The sequence below is a fragment of the Oryza sativa genome, chromosome 10 (assembly GCF_034140825.1).
Source record: "Oryza sativa Japonica Group chromosome 10, ASM3414082v1".
NCBI classification, from domain to species: Eukaryota; Viridiplantae; Streptophyta; class Magnoliopsida; order Poales; family Poaceae; genus Oryza; species Oryza sativa.
In genome coordinates this window covers 15,062,342-15,075,662 of record NC_089044.1, presented here as the reverse complement: position 1 = coordinate 15,075,662, position 13,321 = coordinate 15,062,342, and the positions used below count along the sequence as shown (strand labels likewise).

Genomic DNA, 13,321 nt, shown 5'->3' with positions numbered 1-13,321 from the left:
TTTCTCTATAGACTATCTCCAGGTTATTAGATAGTTTTGCTCTCTCTCTTTATTTAATATCTTCCAAGTAGGAAAATATGCTGACATGGATCTCTTGTAGAGAGCCTATAGATAACCATAGCGGGTGCCCTAAGAGCAAGTATAATAATGATCTATAAGCCTACTATAAGCTTATGTGGAGGAGAGATGTAACAAAAAAAATTAAGGGTGTTGGCTCTCATGCAAGCTTCAAGACAAATACAATTAATGTATAAGTGAGAGATAGAGAGAGGAGAAAAAATTGTAGCCAACCTTATAGCTAATTTATTATATGTGTTGGCTTTAAAATTAGCTAATAGTAGAAAGTGAGCTCTATTATTATCCTTGCTCTAAGAAATGGAGGAGACTCGTAAAAACAGGCTGGATCAATAAAGTTTGGGCATGTATATGATCTGTTTTCCCCCAAGAAAAATGTTCGGGCATTTATACGGGAGGTGGATTTATTTTGGAATGTCTTGTCCAATAATAACCCCATTACAAGTGTGTCCTCCATTCCAGTACTAAGTTATAGGGTGGGAGTTAGAGCGAGTACAACGGTTGTGTTTCATACAGTTTTATAAGCAATATATGTTGTTTAGAGATTATTTTCTTGGAACAGTTCAGATAATAAATAGAGTGAATTATATTTTGGGTCATATTTTATTTTTTAGTTTTACTTTGGACACCTTTACTCTAATCTTTTTAAGGTTTATTGTACTTTGGATTATCTCGACTCTCTTCACTCGACTCTCTTCACTAGTCACGTTTATCCTATACTCTAGCAAAGTTAATGGTATACTCATAGGTGGATTTATTTTGGAATGTCTTGTACCAAGTTATAGAGCATGAGTAGAACGAGTACAGCAGTTATACTTCATACAGTTTTATAAGCAATACATGCTGTTTATTATTTTCTTGGAACAATTGAGATAATAAATAGAGTGAATTGAATTTGTAGTTTCACTTTGAACACCCCTACTCTGATCTTTTCACTTTAAAGTAGCTAACTTTACGTTTGTTGTACTTTTGGACTACTTCGACTCTCTTCACTAGCCATGTCCATCCTATACTCCGACAAAGGTATGGCATGTTCATAGGTGGATGATTTTGCCAGCGTGCCATAGCCAACGTCCTCGATGTTGTTGATGTGCTAAAGAAGTGGTTTTGGGTGATCCAAAGCAAACAAATATAAATTTAGCTAGTCCAAAGTAAAAAATGATTGGATTATAGGTGATTAAGGTGAAACTATAGCAATAAAAGGTAGCCTAAAGTGTAATTCACTCTGATAAATACTTTAGCCTTCATTTCACCAAGAGAAAAAACCTTTCCTTATCATTCATTAATTTCCCTGTCCTTAAGGAACAAAATTCCTTTTTTGTTGTTTTGCTAAGAGTCGATAATATCTTACTATCGATGATAATATCTTACTATCGATGTTTCTCTCCTCCGTTACTTTTTTTTTCCGAAGTACATATTAGCCTCAACCAATATTCCTTTCCTTGCTAAATCATTTTTCCTATGCAAGGTGGCATTTTTTCCAAAGAAAAGAAAATCATTTTACTCCCCTAAAGCACTTAATACTTAAACTATTTTTTTCTTCATTTTATCCCTAAACTATTAGAAATGGTTCACTCTTGTATTTTAAGCTGAAACTTTTTAAGCTATAAATGATATCATTATCAAAGTTCTAAAATGTTTTCATGAGTATTTGCTTGAAATTTAAAACTTTCATGTTTAAATTAGTCACAGTGTTTTCAACCTACGTAAACAATGATAATTTTTTTCTAAAGAATATTGAGAGGTAAACTATAACGCATCTTCAATTCTACCAAATTTTAATACAAAATATGACTTATATAGAGAGAAGAGAGAAATACCATTAAGAGTAACGAAAGAGCCTGTAACCTAGTGGTTATAAGAGCCTCAGTAGCACCATAGGTCCTGGGTTCGACTCCCAATGGGAGTGAATTTTCCAGGATTTAACGGCTTTGTGCTTTCAGTGGTAGGCGACGTAACCGTCGACAGTGAGGCGCCTGTGGTGACTTCGTCAATCTCCAGGATGGATTTGCTGGCCCAATCTTCGAAGATGCTCATAGGGATAGGGTTTGCGTGCGTGTGTTAAGTTGAACCATTCCAATAGTTTGAGGTATAAAATGAGCCAAAAAATTATTTAGGAGATTAATTGCTCAAGTGAAATAGTTTGGGACTGTTTTCGTTTCCAAATAAGCCAAGCTGATCATTTTGGTATTTATGGAGTATAATTAGATCGACTTCTCTTTCTTCCGACTCCCTCTAATCACAAATAAATGGTGTTTTAGATAACGGCACAGTCACGAGGACACCTTTTTATTTCTAATTACTAGTATGAAACCTATAAAAAAAGATGCAAGAAAGTTATAGTACATTGAAACTATGTTTAAGGTAACAAAAGTAGCCATTCTGTTTTCAAAAAATAAATTTGAAATAGTCAATATTATTGTTATAAATAAGTAAAAAAAGTAAGTGACATTTTGAAATGCCAGCAGTCAAATACATTTAAATTAAATTACTCCATCCATTTAAAAATAAACGATATCGATTTTAGTGTTCAATCATTCGTCTTATTTAAAATTTTAGTGCAAATATAAAAAAGTATAAACCACGCTTAAAGTACGTCTGCTATAAAACAAGTTATAATGACACTTATTTTTTTTTAATAAAACGGAGCATCAAATGTTATGTCGAAAATCAACCACGTCGAATGTCTTAAAAGTTGATGTACATTTCGACATCATTAGGAAACAGTAAAAAAATCATTAGGAGAGATGGACTGATTGGGGTCAGAAATCAACAGTGATGTTGGTGATCACAACTGTTTAGGCCGAGCATCCGCGAGGCGATCGACCGTACGGGCAATCAGCCATGCTGTTGCTGGTGGTTGTCGGAATCGCTGGGGAATCGCTGGATGCGGCCACACAAGCTTAGCCTTTGTCTTCCATCCCCACTTCTGCACCACTCCATTCCCTTCCATTCTGATCCTCTTATTATTCCTCTCTCTCCTCTTCTATTACGTCTGTCCCATAATAATTGTATTTCAAATCCTAAAATAATTATCACAATAGAGTACTAATTGTTCCATTAATCACTTGTAATTCAATTTTTTTTCCCATTTTACCCTCAACCACCCTTCCACTCTCAGCTATAAGCCATTTAATAAGGGACATCATAGTATTTCTTCTTAAACCTTAATATATTACTAAACAACCTAGAATTACAATTTATATAGGACAGAGGTAGTATCTGATACTTATGGTATGGATGTGTGTCACCACCGGTTAGTTGTGGAGCCAAAAAGATTTTTATGTCCAGATAAATTTCGATATAACTAGTAGTGCTATTTGCTATAGAAATTTCAAACCATCAATTTAATCATTAACATTAAAATTTAACGGAGCTTTCGTCGATGAGCCCGAGCGGCTGTCCGGACTAGCCAGACGGTGACTCCGCCACTACCACCAGCCGATCTGATCGATCTGCCATTAATATTTCTTTTGGTACACCTCAAAAGAGAATAACAAGTATTCGTTTTCATTTAAAAGGAAAAAAACTTGGTACAATTTTTAAGAAAAAATCGGAAAAAAAATCTTACGATCGCACGATTAATTATAAGAAACGGGAAAAGAAAACACGAGGAAGAAAAAAGCACTGGTCGATCTGCCATTAACTCCTGGAGCTTTTGGGTTGTTGGCGGATGTGGCTTCATCTTCTGCTGCTGCTTCTTCTTCTTCTTCAGCTGCGAAGTGCAGTGGCCCCACATGCAGTAGAAGGAGGAACAGTGGTACAGTACTACAGTGTAGCTGTGTAGTGGCTGCTGCTAGCTAATCTGAATGTCGAAAGGGAAAAAAAAAAGGGTCATGGCAGTAGTCCACCCAACGCTATGGATAGGTAGACTGTTGTTGTTAATGGCTACTTCGAGGAGGAGGAGGAAGAGGACGACGACGATGATGACAACTGCCAGCGGCTCATCCAACTAGAACTGAACGAGAACTGAACTTTTTAGACCGGTTCGAGAACACAAACCAGTCATCAATTATGGCAAAATTGCATGACCATTCTAATTATCATCTTAGTTTTGAGATTTCACCTTATAACCTATTTTATTGCAAGAACTCACCCACCCAACGTTATCCAGTCGAAATTGTTTCCTTTGCGCATATGAGAAGTTAATTTGTCGGCCCACTTTAACGCTCGGTCGCTCCGCCTTCGGGGGCGACGCGGGCAGCGAAACAGGCCGCGCCGCTCCCGACCCCCTCCTCCCCTCCCCCACCTCGCCGCTGCCCGAGCCACCGCCGGCAAAGCCAGGCGGCTGCAAGGACGGCGGCGGCGGGGCTCTCTTCCCTCGCTCGCAGTCAAGCTGGTTAGGGCGCCGGCAAGACGGAGCTCAGGGCAAGGCGCCGGCGCCGAGGAGAAACCGACGGCGGCGTCCAGATCCGGCGCTGGGATGCATGGATCCGACCCCCCCCCCCCATGGCTGGATTTGTTGCTCCGGGCGGCGGACTGCCGGGGACGGCGAGTGGGCGGCGCGGAGGTGGCAGTGTCGGTGGCTGGAGTGGCGGCGTGGCGGAGGAGGCAGCGGCATGGCCATGTCTGCAGTGGCAGGCGGTGGCCGTGGCCAGATCTGATCGGTCGGCTGGCGCTGGAGGTGGCTGCGGTGGCGGCGGCGGCTGCGGTGCCGGCGGCGTCTGCGGTGGCTGGTGACGACGGCGACAGCTGAGGCAGCTGCTACGGCGGTTGGCGACGGCGACGACTGCGCTGGCTGGTGGCGACGGTGACGGCTGAGGCAGCTGCTGCGGTGGTTGGCGAAGACAGCGACGGTCGAGGCAGCCGCGGCAGGGACCATGCGGCAGCGGCTCAAGCAGCCGCACCTGTCGTGGCGGCTGCACGCGGTGTCGGCCTGCTGCGGCGGGAGACCGGATCCCCTCCGTTGAACTGCTGTGGCGGTTGGCGACGAGGCGGCGGCTTGCGGCGACAACGGCTGGCTACGGACAGTTGGAGACGGCGGCTGGCTCGTAGCTGCCGCGGCTGTGGAGGCAGCGTCTGGCGGCCGGGGACATTGGCGGATGCGACAACGTCTGGCGGCGTCGTATAGATGATCGACGGCGGCAGCAAGTGGAGGCGTGACGGTGGGAGGCATGGCGGTCTTCGACGGCTAGCCAGGGGCGTGGAAGACGAGCGCACCTGGACGGCGCAGCAGCGATCGGAGGAGGGTCGGGGGTCAGCTTGGCACAGAGAGTCGCAGCCGATGACAGGAGACCGGATTGGCGCGAGAGGCGCGTCCGGTGGAGGAGGCCGGCACGGCGCGAGAGGCGCTGCCGACGGCGACGGAGGACGGCTTGGCGCGAGAGGCGCGGCCGATGGAGGGAGGCCGGATTGGCGCGAGAGGTGCATCCGGTGGAGGAGGCCGGCTTGGCGCGAGAGGCGTAGCCGACGGTGGGGGAGGTGACCTCGGTGTGAGGAGGAGCTGCCGGTGGGTGTGGTGCGGTCTTCGACGCACCAAGGCTGACCGGCGAGGGACGCCGGTGCAGGGGTCCCACATGTCGGCAGAGCTTGAGTGATGGTGGAGCATCGGTGCGTCAGCCGTGGATTCGCAGGTGGTGAGCGGCAGGTGAAAACCCAGCTCGGCTGTAGCTGAACCGACAATGATGGTTCATTCCCCCTCCTGAGGGCGTTGTCGTGCTGTCTCACCCCTCAAGGGCGGTTGTCTGGCAAAAGCCCAGTCTTGACTTCTTTGAGCCCTGACGGATGGCGGCGGCGGTTCTTCCGTCGCTTCTCTTCCTGAAGACATCATTTTGGCATCCTCTAGGGGGCGATCTCGTCTATGTTCCTTTGTTGGTCTAGCGGCGGTCGGTCACGCTTAGCGGCGGCCGGTTCGGTGCTAGCCTTCTCCCGGGTGTGTGTGTGTGTTGGCGCTGTCGGTGTGTGGGCGGTGGTATTTTTTTTCTTTTTGCTGGTTATGATCCTCCAGGGTTGTAATCTTGTAATTTTTTCCTGCTCTATCAATAGAACTTCGCACCGTCTCGTGCGAGTCGTTCAAAAAAGAAGTTAATTTGTCCCATTTCTTTTGACGTAGATTCGCAGCGGGTCATATCACCTAGGTTAGGCCCGTCCAGTGTGCCTATAAGGTGAGCCCGACTCGAGAGAGCTCTTAGGCTATTTTTTTTGACTCGATATTAGGTGAAGGACTTGCTTGCTATGAGTTGTAAGCAACATCATTCTTAGGTGATGACAAGTTCTAGTTGGACTCATCACATAACCACGCTGGACAAGCTTGACCTGCCTGATATGGCCCTCGTGGATCGACATTAGAAGAAACTAGTAATCGCAATGCACGTTTCCCACATTAGCTATAGTGATAATATAAAACACTTAAATTTTTTTGCACTTTTCATGTAATATATGTCACACAAAATATACAAACATACTAAAAGTTATTATAGTAACTTAACATACTCCTTTAAACACTAAAAAAAATGCAAAGCAGCTAACAATACCAACCATAATTTGCCATAGCTTGATAAAAACTTGAAAAGCTCAAAGCAAGATATTTTTCTTAGTGCTATTGAATTAAACCCCAGTACCCACAGCATACAATATCTAATACTCCCTCTGTCTCATTTTAAGTGCAACCATGATTTTTCGTGCCCAACTTTAATCGTTCGTATTATTTGAGAATTTTTTGAAAAAAAATAAAAACATAAGTCACACATAATTTCATGTTTTATCATCTCATAATAATAAAAATACTAATTATAAAAAAATTTCAAATAAGACATACGATCCAAGTTGGGCACGGAAACTCATGGTTACACTTAAAATGGAGCGGAGGGAGTAAAAAAGGACTTTATGTTTTCTCCAACAATACTTCAAATATACCCCTCATGGCCAGCAATTAAAAATAGCATTTACATGATCACCAATGAGATGTATATAGGTCCTACAGGTCCTACCGTGTGTCCACATAAGTTCATGTGGTCTACAAAACACAAATTTACATCCATTTCACTTGCAGGAAATGGTCATCACATAATTCCAAAAAAAAATATTGTTCATAGTTGCCTTAATTGAAGTAAAAAGTAGATAGCAAGTGTGAACATTTCAGAAACACTAACAGTTGTCAAAACGCCTATATATTTTCCTTCACCACAATATTAATCTAAAGAGGTCATATTGCTAAACTATGCACACACCTACAGTTGAAGTGGCAGCCACGAAATGACCTAACAATCTTGAAATCTGGAAACCAATATATTTCATGGAATTCCCTCAAGGAAAGGTTTCCTTTGTTAGATTGGAAAAAAGGAAACATCTCAAATCAGGGAAATGCATCATCTGAAATTGGAATAGTGCATACCTTTTCAAGATTCAATGTAATCCTGGAGTCCACAGCCACACTCTTTTTCTTGTGAAGCTACAAATAAATAATATATCCACAATGATGATGAAAAGGATTTAAAACATGGATAGCAGTACTGGTTTAAAAAAACATGAAAAGTACCTTACAATCTGAAAGCTCGAGAAGACATTAGCATCAAGCATCTTCCTGAGAAACCAAATAATCTTTTAGCCCCATCAAATTTTTCAAGCAAACTACGTATATCCAAATAAAAAGAATAACAAACCGGCTAAGCAAGCATATGCTGATAGATAAAATTTATGAATTACATCGTTAGTAATTAGAAGTCATCAGCACAATGCAAATATTCAAAATTCCAAAAAACACATCTTTACTTGAAATTTTCAGGGAAGAAATAAGGAGCATCAAAATCCTTGCTTATAACTTGCAGAATATACACTGTGGATTCAACCGATGCACTTTTTAAGGAAATGAAGCCATGGTTCCATTTTCCTGAGCTCCAAAATTGATCATTGGTATATATAAAGAGGATATTCACTTAATATGAAGCAATGGTCAAAATTTACTTGTTTTTTATAGGTGAGGTCCCAAGTGTCCTCTAATAGATGTTACCAAAAGGGACTCCAGAAAAACAACAGCTTCATGACAGAACTTCTTAGGTTCTTGAGTAGCCTGCAATTAAAACTTTGTGCAGAAAATGACTATTAGCAACTGTGAAAGAAGAGAAGAAAAAAAAAGGAAAATCGTGTTTGCTCAAGTTGCAGAACATACCACTGGCACCATGGAACATAAGAAAGTACCAACAGCTACATCTCAAAGAGATTGTATGGGCAAGGCATCTAATATTTACACATTTGTTCCTGCTATACCTGCACATTGGCTGAATTTCCCTTTTTCTTCTTTGCATTGGAAGAAGGGTTTGATCCTCAAAGCAGAAACATTGTATCTTACTGAAATAAATTGCAGCCTTCACGATGAAAGGAAAAAGGTTGTAAACTCAAAACATTAGGAATCTGATTACTCTTAGCTTAATTGCCACAGTGATACACCTCAATTTAATTTTAATCAGCAACATAAATAGCATGATATAGTGAAGTCACATGAGTCCTTGCCAATATATTTCCAAATCTATACAAGGTTAACAGTTAAAGGTCTAGGGTAGCTTTTTGGCTCTTTAGTACATCAACCAATTATAAATTTCAATCAGAATATACCACCAATGCCACACAAATGAGCTAACCCCATGGGCAATATTTCAGCTCAAAGGAAAAGTAAAATAACGATAGGGAATGAACTATATACATTGACATATTATGAACTTTACCATGGCCGTCATGATATTAACAAATGGTACCTAAATACATGGACAACTCCTTTATGATATGAAGCATCCAACCTTGGACTCTGGGATCATCACAACATACCTGCAGAAAGAACAAATAAGTTAGTAATGGTCATGATTGTTTGCACATATGTACATGTAACATTCACTTACATTCCAGCATTTTTTTACTCCTGCTACAACAGAAGGTGCATCTTTCAACTCCAATACATTGCAAATACTGATCACAGAACATTAATACCAGAACCCCAATACTACATTTCAACTATATTCTATTGAAGAAAATGTACAGTACCAGTAAGACAACCACTTGCATTGCTGGTGGCTCCTGGATCTTGTGTAAAGTATTGAATGCTAGCTGTCTTGAATTCACTTTGGCGACACCCCCTTCCTGAGCAGGACAAAAACCTGCACATTTTCATGTTTTTCAATTGACACAGTGGCACAAAGGGCATTTTCAACAAAGTATGAACTTTATACTCCGTTACGCATGTTTACAAAGTTATACTTAGTTTCTTACAGAAAAGTAGCTTAGCAGAGTATGCATGTGAAAACCATTCAAAAATGGGATTGAATTTTTCAACTTCAAAGAACTATACACTTCTGCTGACAAGAGGAATTTTTTTTAGTTATGCATTATAAACAAATGATATGACCTGTGTGTCAGTTGAAACCCCCCCCCCCCCCCTTCCTAGCAAGTTCATGCAAATCAGTTAACATGTAAGGTCAGAAGTAAGAAATTTAGTGTCCTATATAGGTCTTGTTGCCCATGTTCATATTTCCTCAAAAAGGATTTAATAAATTACTCTCAATGGCCTTCATATAATTCTGTTGAGCCTAACATGAAACCACTCAATCACCGGTCCACAGATTGACATACATTTCACGGGTAGAAGAAATTTTCATTGGACATTCAAATTAGTCTTTACCTCAATGCTTTCACTTCTAGTGCTAATAGGAAAAAAAAAGTCATACCTTCCAGGAGAATGTGGGTGCTGAAGTTGATTTGAAAATGGGAAGCAGGGTGCAGGACGATGGCCAGATTCCAAATGGAGCCAAGAGTGGATGAAATCAGGGCAGTGGTGTTCCAAGGGCGTCAGTGGCAAATACAGGATAGAAATAGAGGGTAGGTTCGACCTAAAAGAACCAAGTTAATTTATGGGTTTGTATTTATATCTTAAAAAGAAAACAATAGAAACAACATGCAGAGTCTTTTTTGACACTATATTCTAACCAATTAAATTTATCTAACCAATTCTTTTGAAATGATCTTATAACCTTACCAACAAATATACCATCCTTATTTCATCTCTCATTTCGTGACAAAACTTACCTATTGTTATTCTTATTTTGTGCACAATCAGCAAAAATTCCATTCTGTTCTCATCAGTTTGATTGGTACTACTTGAATTGCTTGCATAATAATTTAACAACATTGTTTTCTTCTCCATCGAAAATCTACGAATAAATCAAAACTATGAATCGCGAAGCTCAATTCTTATAAATCACATCATCTAGATGCATTACTGAAACAGAGACGAAGAGTATGAACACCGGCACCGGGCTAGGACTCACCGCTTGCTCTGCTAGCTGCTGCTGCTTGCCCCTCGTCGTCTGATGCCCTTCATGGAGGGATGGCCTGATCTGCTAGCTCCTCGCCCTCACCTCCTGCTGCTCGCTCCTCGTCGCCCGGTTGCCGCGTCTGCTCGTCACTACGGCGCTGCGCCACAACGCTGCAGCCTGCCACAACTGCTTGCCACATTAGCTATGTACTACTACAAATTAATATGTGAAATGAGGATGACCTCGGCTCCGTTGAGCGCAGCGGTGGACTGCAGTGGCGTCGCCGGATGGGAAGACCTCAGCTTCGAGGGCAGGGGAAGAGGGGGGGGGGGCCTCGGCTCCGGCGACGGACTGGGGAAGACCAGGGCTCCGGCGGCGGCAGCAATACACGCGAGGAGGAGCGTGGAGCACGGCTCCAGCGGTAGCTGGAGAAGAACTCGTCTCCAGGGGGGTGGGGGGGGGGGGCAGCGGTGCTGTGCGATAGTGGCGGAGACGGAAGGGGACGACCTCGGCTCCGACGGCGACTGGAGATGACGTCGTATGGGGAAGACCACGGCTCCAGCACAGCAGCAGTACACGCGAGGAGGAGGAGCGAGGAGCACGACTCCGGAGGCGGATGGAGAAGAACTTGGCTCTGGCGGCGGTAGCGGTGGAGTCGCGCATATAGAGGGTGAGGCGTAGTCTTCGCACGGTCTTTGCGCGTAGAGGGAGAAATTTCTGCGGTGGAGATGGAGATGGTTAAATCGCGGAGGACGGTATGGATCAGCGATCTACAGATGGACGGTAGGGATTACATCTATCAACATGTAGGATTGGAGGGAGGTAACTCATCCTTTTTATATTAGTATAGATATAGATTAGCCCAATCAATGACTCATCCGCACGGGAAGGGGGAAGACCAATTTTATCCAGGTAGCGTTCGGCGGGTAGGATTTTTGCTGAAAATAAAATATAATAAGTATAATCTTAAAACAAGGTTTATAATTAGGATCGTTTATACAATTTTACCTTTAACCAAACTAAATTTTATAACTTCAGAAAAATATAACTGGATTTTTGCCGAGTCAAACAGTTGACGATTTTTGCGAGAAAAAGAAAAGGTTTAACCCTGTTTTGGCTTGAGAACAGTTTGGTGAACCCTGTCTCTGAGACTGTAGCCTGTAGGCTACTTCGGGGTAGGATCACAACGGGCATTTGGTGTACTGCCTCTGTTTCATATTATAAGTCATTTTGATTTTTTTTGTCAATTTTTTAAATTTTGATTGGGTTTATTAGAAAATTTTGGCAACATTTGAAACTTTATTTAATCTAACATTGAATATATTTTAATAATATATTTATTTCGTGTTAGGAATACCATTACATTTTTCATAAACTTGATCAAACATAAAAGTTTTACTAAGAAAAAAGTCAAAACGAATTATAATATAAAACGAAAGGAACATGTATTTGTATTTTACTTATGTGCATGATACTCTGATTAATTATCGCCTACGACATTATGCTGTATTGATACTAGACAATAACACGTGGAGATGGAATTGATGGAGCACGACGGTATATACTGTACGACGGTATATTATCTCCTACGACATTTCAAATGGTTTTTAAATTGATGGAGTACTCAATTGTAAGATGAAAAGGCTGAAAGCGTTTACTGATCGTGAATCATGTGGCAAATCCATTTTCCAATTAAAAACCATTTGAAAAAAGAAAAGGCGGTTGGAACAGATGGACGAGACGCTGTTGGAAGACGACGGGATTGTTCAGAGTTGTGGGATTCACCTCCTCTGTTCGCTGTGCTTGCTCTGTTCGAGAGGAATGTGGTCAGCAACATAGCACAGCACCTGACAGGCTGACATGCTTCTTTATACTTCTTTATATTATACATGTAGAAAATAGGGTGACATATTAGCACATAATTAATTAAGTATTACTTAAAAAGTAAATTAATGTGGTTTTTAAAGCAAATTTTTTATAGAATACATACCGTTTAGTAATTTGGGAAGCGTACACGTAAAAAAGAGAAAGGTACGGTTAAGACCTATTACTATCAAAGATAGCTCAATTCCAGGGTTGGTATATAGCTGATCCTCAAAGTGCATTTTCCGTTTTATATGTTTGAGAGGAGAGGAAAAGATAAGATTGAGAATATACGCAAAACGAGATGAGCCATTAGTGCATGGTTAATTGAGTATTAACTATTTTAAATTGCAAAAATAGATTAATATGATTTTTAAAGCAACTTTCCTATTAAAAAGTTTTAAAAAACATACCATTTAATAGTTCAGGAAGTGTGCACGTGACAAACGAGAGAGAAATCTTCTCTTTCACCTGCTGCCGAACGCAGTTACAAGAGGTGCAATTTCAACTTTGGTGTGTTTGGATAATGTGAAATGAGGGGTGGGATTGAGATTGGGAAATAAATAAAATGTTAGGATTAAATGGGTGAGAGAGAATGAATGGTTAGGATTTAAGATGGGTAGGAAATCATTTGCCTTAGACATTTGCCAAACACTGCCTTACTGGAATAAGAATTTTGAAGTAGAAGCTCTCTGTATCGACCGTCGGCCGGCCAGGATAAGCCATCCTAGCTCAAGCTGTCAAGTGATTGGGCGAGGCTAGAAGGCCCAGCAACCCTGCCAGTCAACTGGGCCGATAAATTCTGCTTAGACATAATTGTGTATCTGTGCTCAAAGTCTAAAATAGAAAGTACTCCTATAATGTTTTCAAGGGAAGATGCATGCCCAAATGACCAAAATGGGCTGATGAAATTCAATGAACTAGCAGTATTTTAAATTCAGTTTTCAAGTTGTGGTGTGGCACATCCATTTTAAATCCTTTTTTTTTACCTACCTCACCACTCAACCTTTTTGCCCTCAGGCCTGCACCAGGTGTGGCTGCTGGCCTGCTACCCCAAATCATGTCTTCCTTTGCTTCCATTGCAATGCAAGTCACACACACACACACACACATGGCACATTGCTCATTGATCTTAGCTATCT

The 13,321-nt window shown here is 41.8% G+C and overlaps 2 long non-coding RNA genes across 3 annotated transcripts; both read right to left on the bottom strand.

The window, feature by feature from the left end:
* Nucleotides 1-7,283: 7,283 nt before the first annotated feature.
* Nucleotides 7,284-7,697, bottom strand: LOC136353663 (uncharacterized). Its single transcript, XR_010737043.1, has 2 exons — nucleotides 7,553-7,697; nucleotides 7,284-7,465 (listed from the first exon to the last, which is right to left on the bottom strand). It is a non-coding gene; the product is annotated as an uncharacterized lncRNA (long non-coding RNA).
* Nucleotides 7,698-8,465: 768 nt separating this feature from the next.
* On the bottom strand, nucleotides 8,466-10,952 carry LOC9269332 (uncharacterized). 2 transcript variants are annotated; one of them, XR_001540265.3, is made up of 6 exons: nucleotides 10,559-10,952; nucleotides 10,329-10,493; nucleotides 9,729-9,890; nucleotides 9,049-9,161; nucleotides 8,907-8,973; nucleotides 8,500-8,835 (listed from the first exon to the last, which is right to left on the bottom strand). It is a non-coding gene; the product is annotated as an uncharacterized lncRNA (long non-coding RNA). The 2 variants fall into 2 exon arrangements; XR_001540266.3 differs by lacking the exon at nucleotides 8,907-8,973 and having other exon boundaries at nucleotides 8,466-8,835.
* Between the last annotated feature and the right edge of the window lie 2,369 nt (nucleotides 10,953-13,321).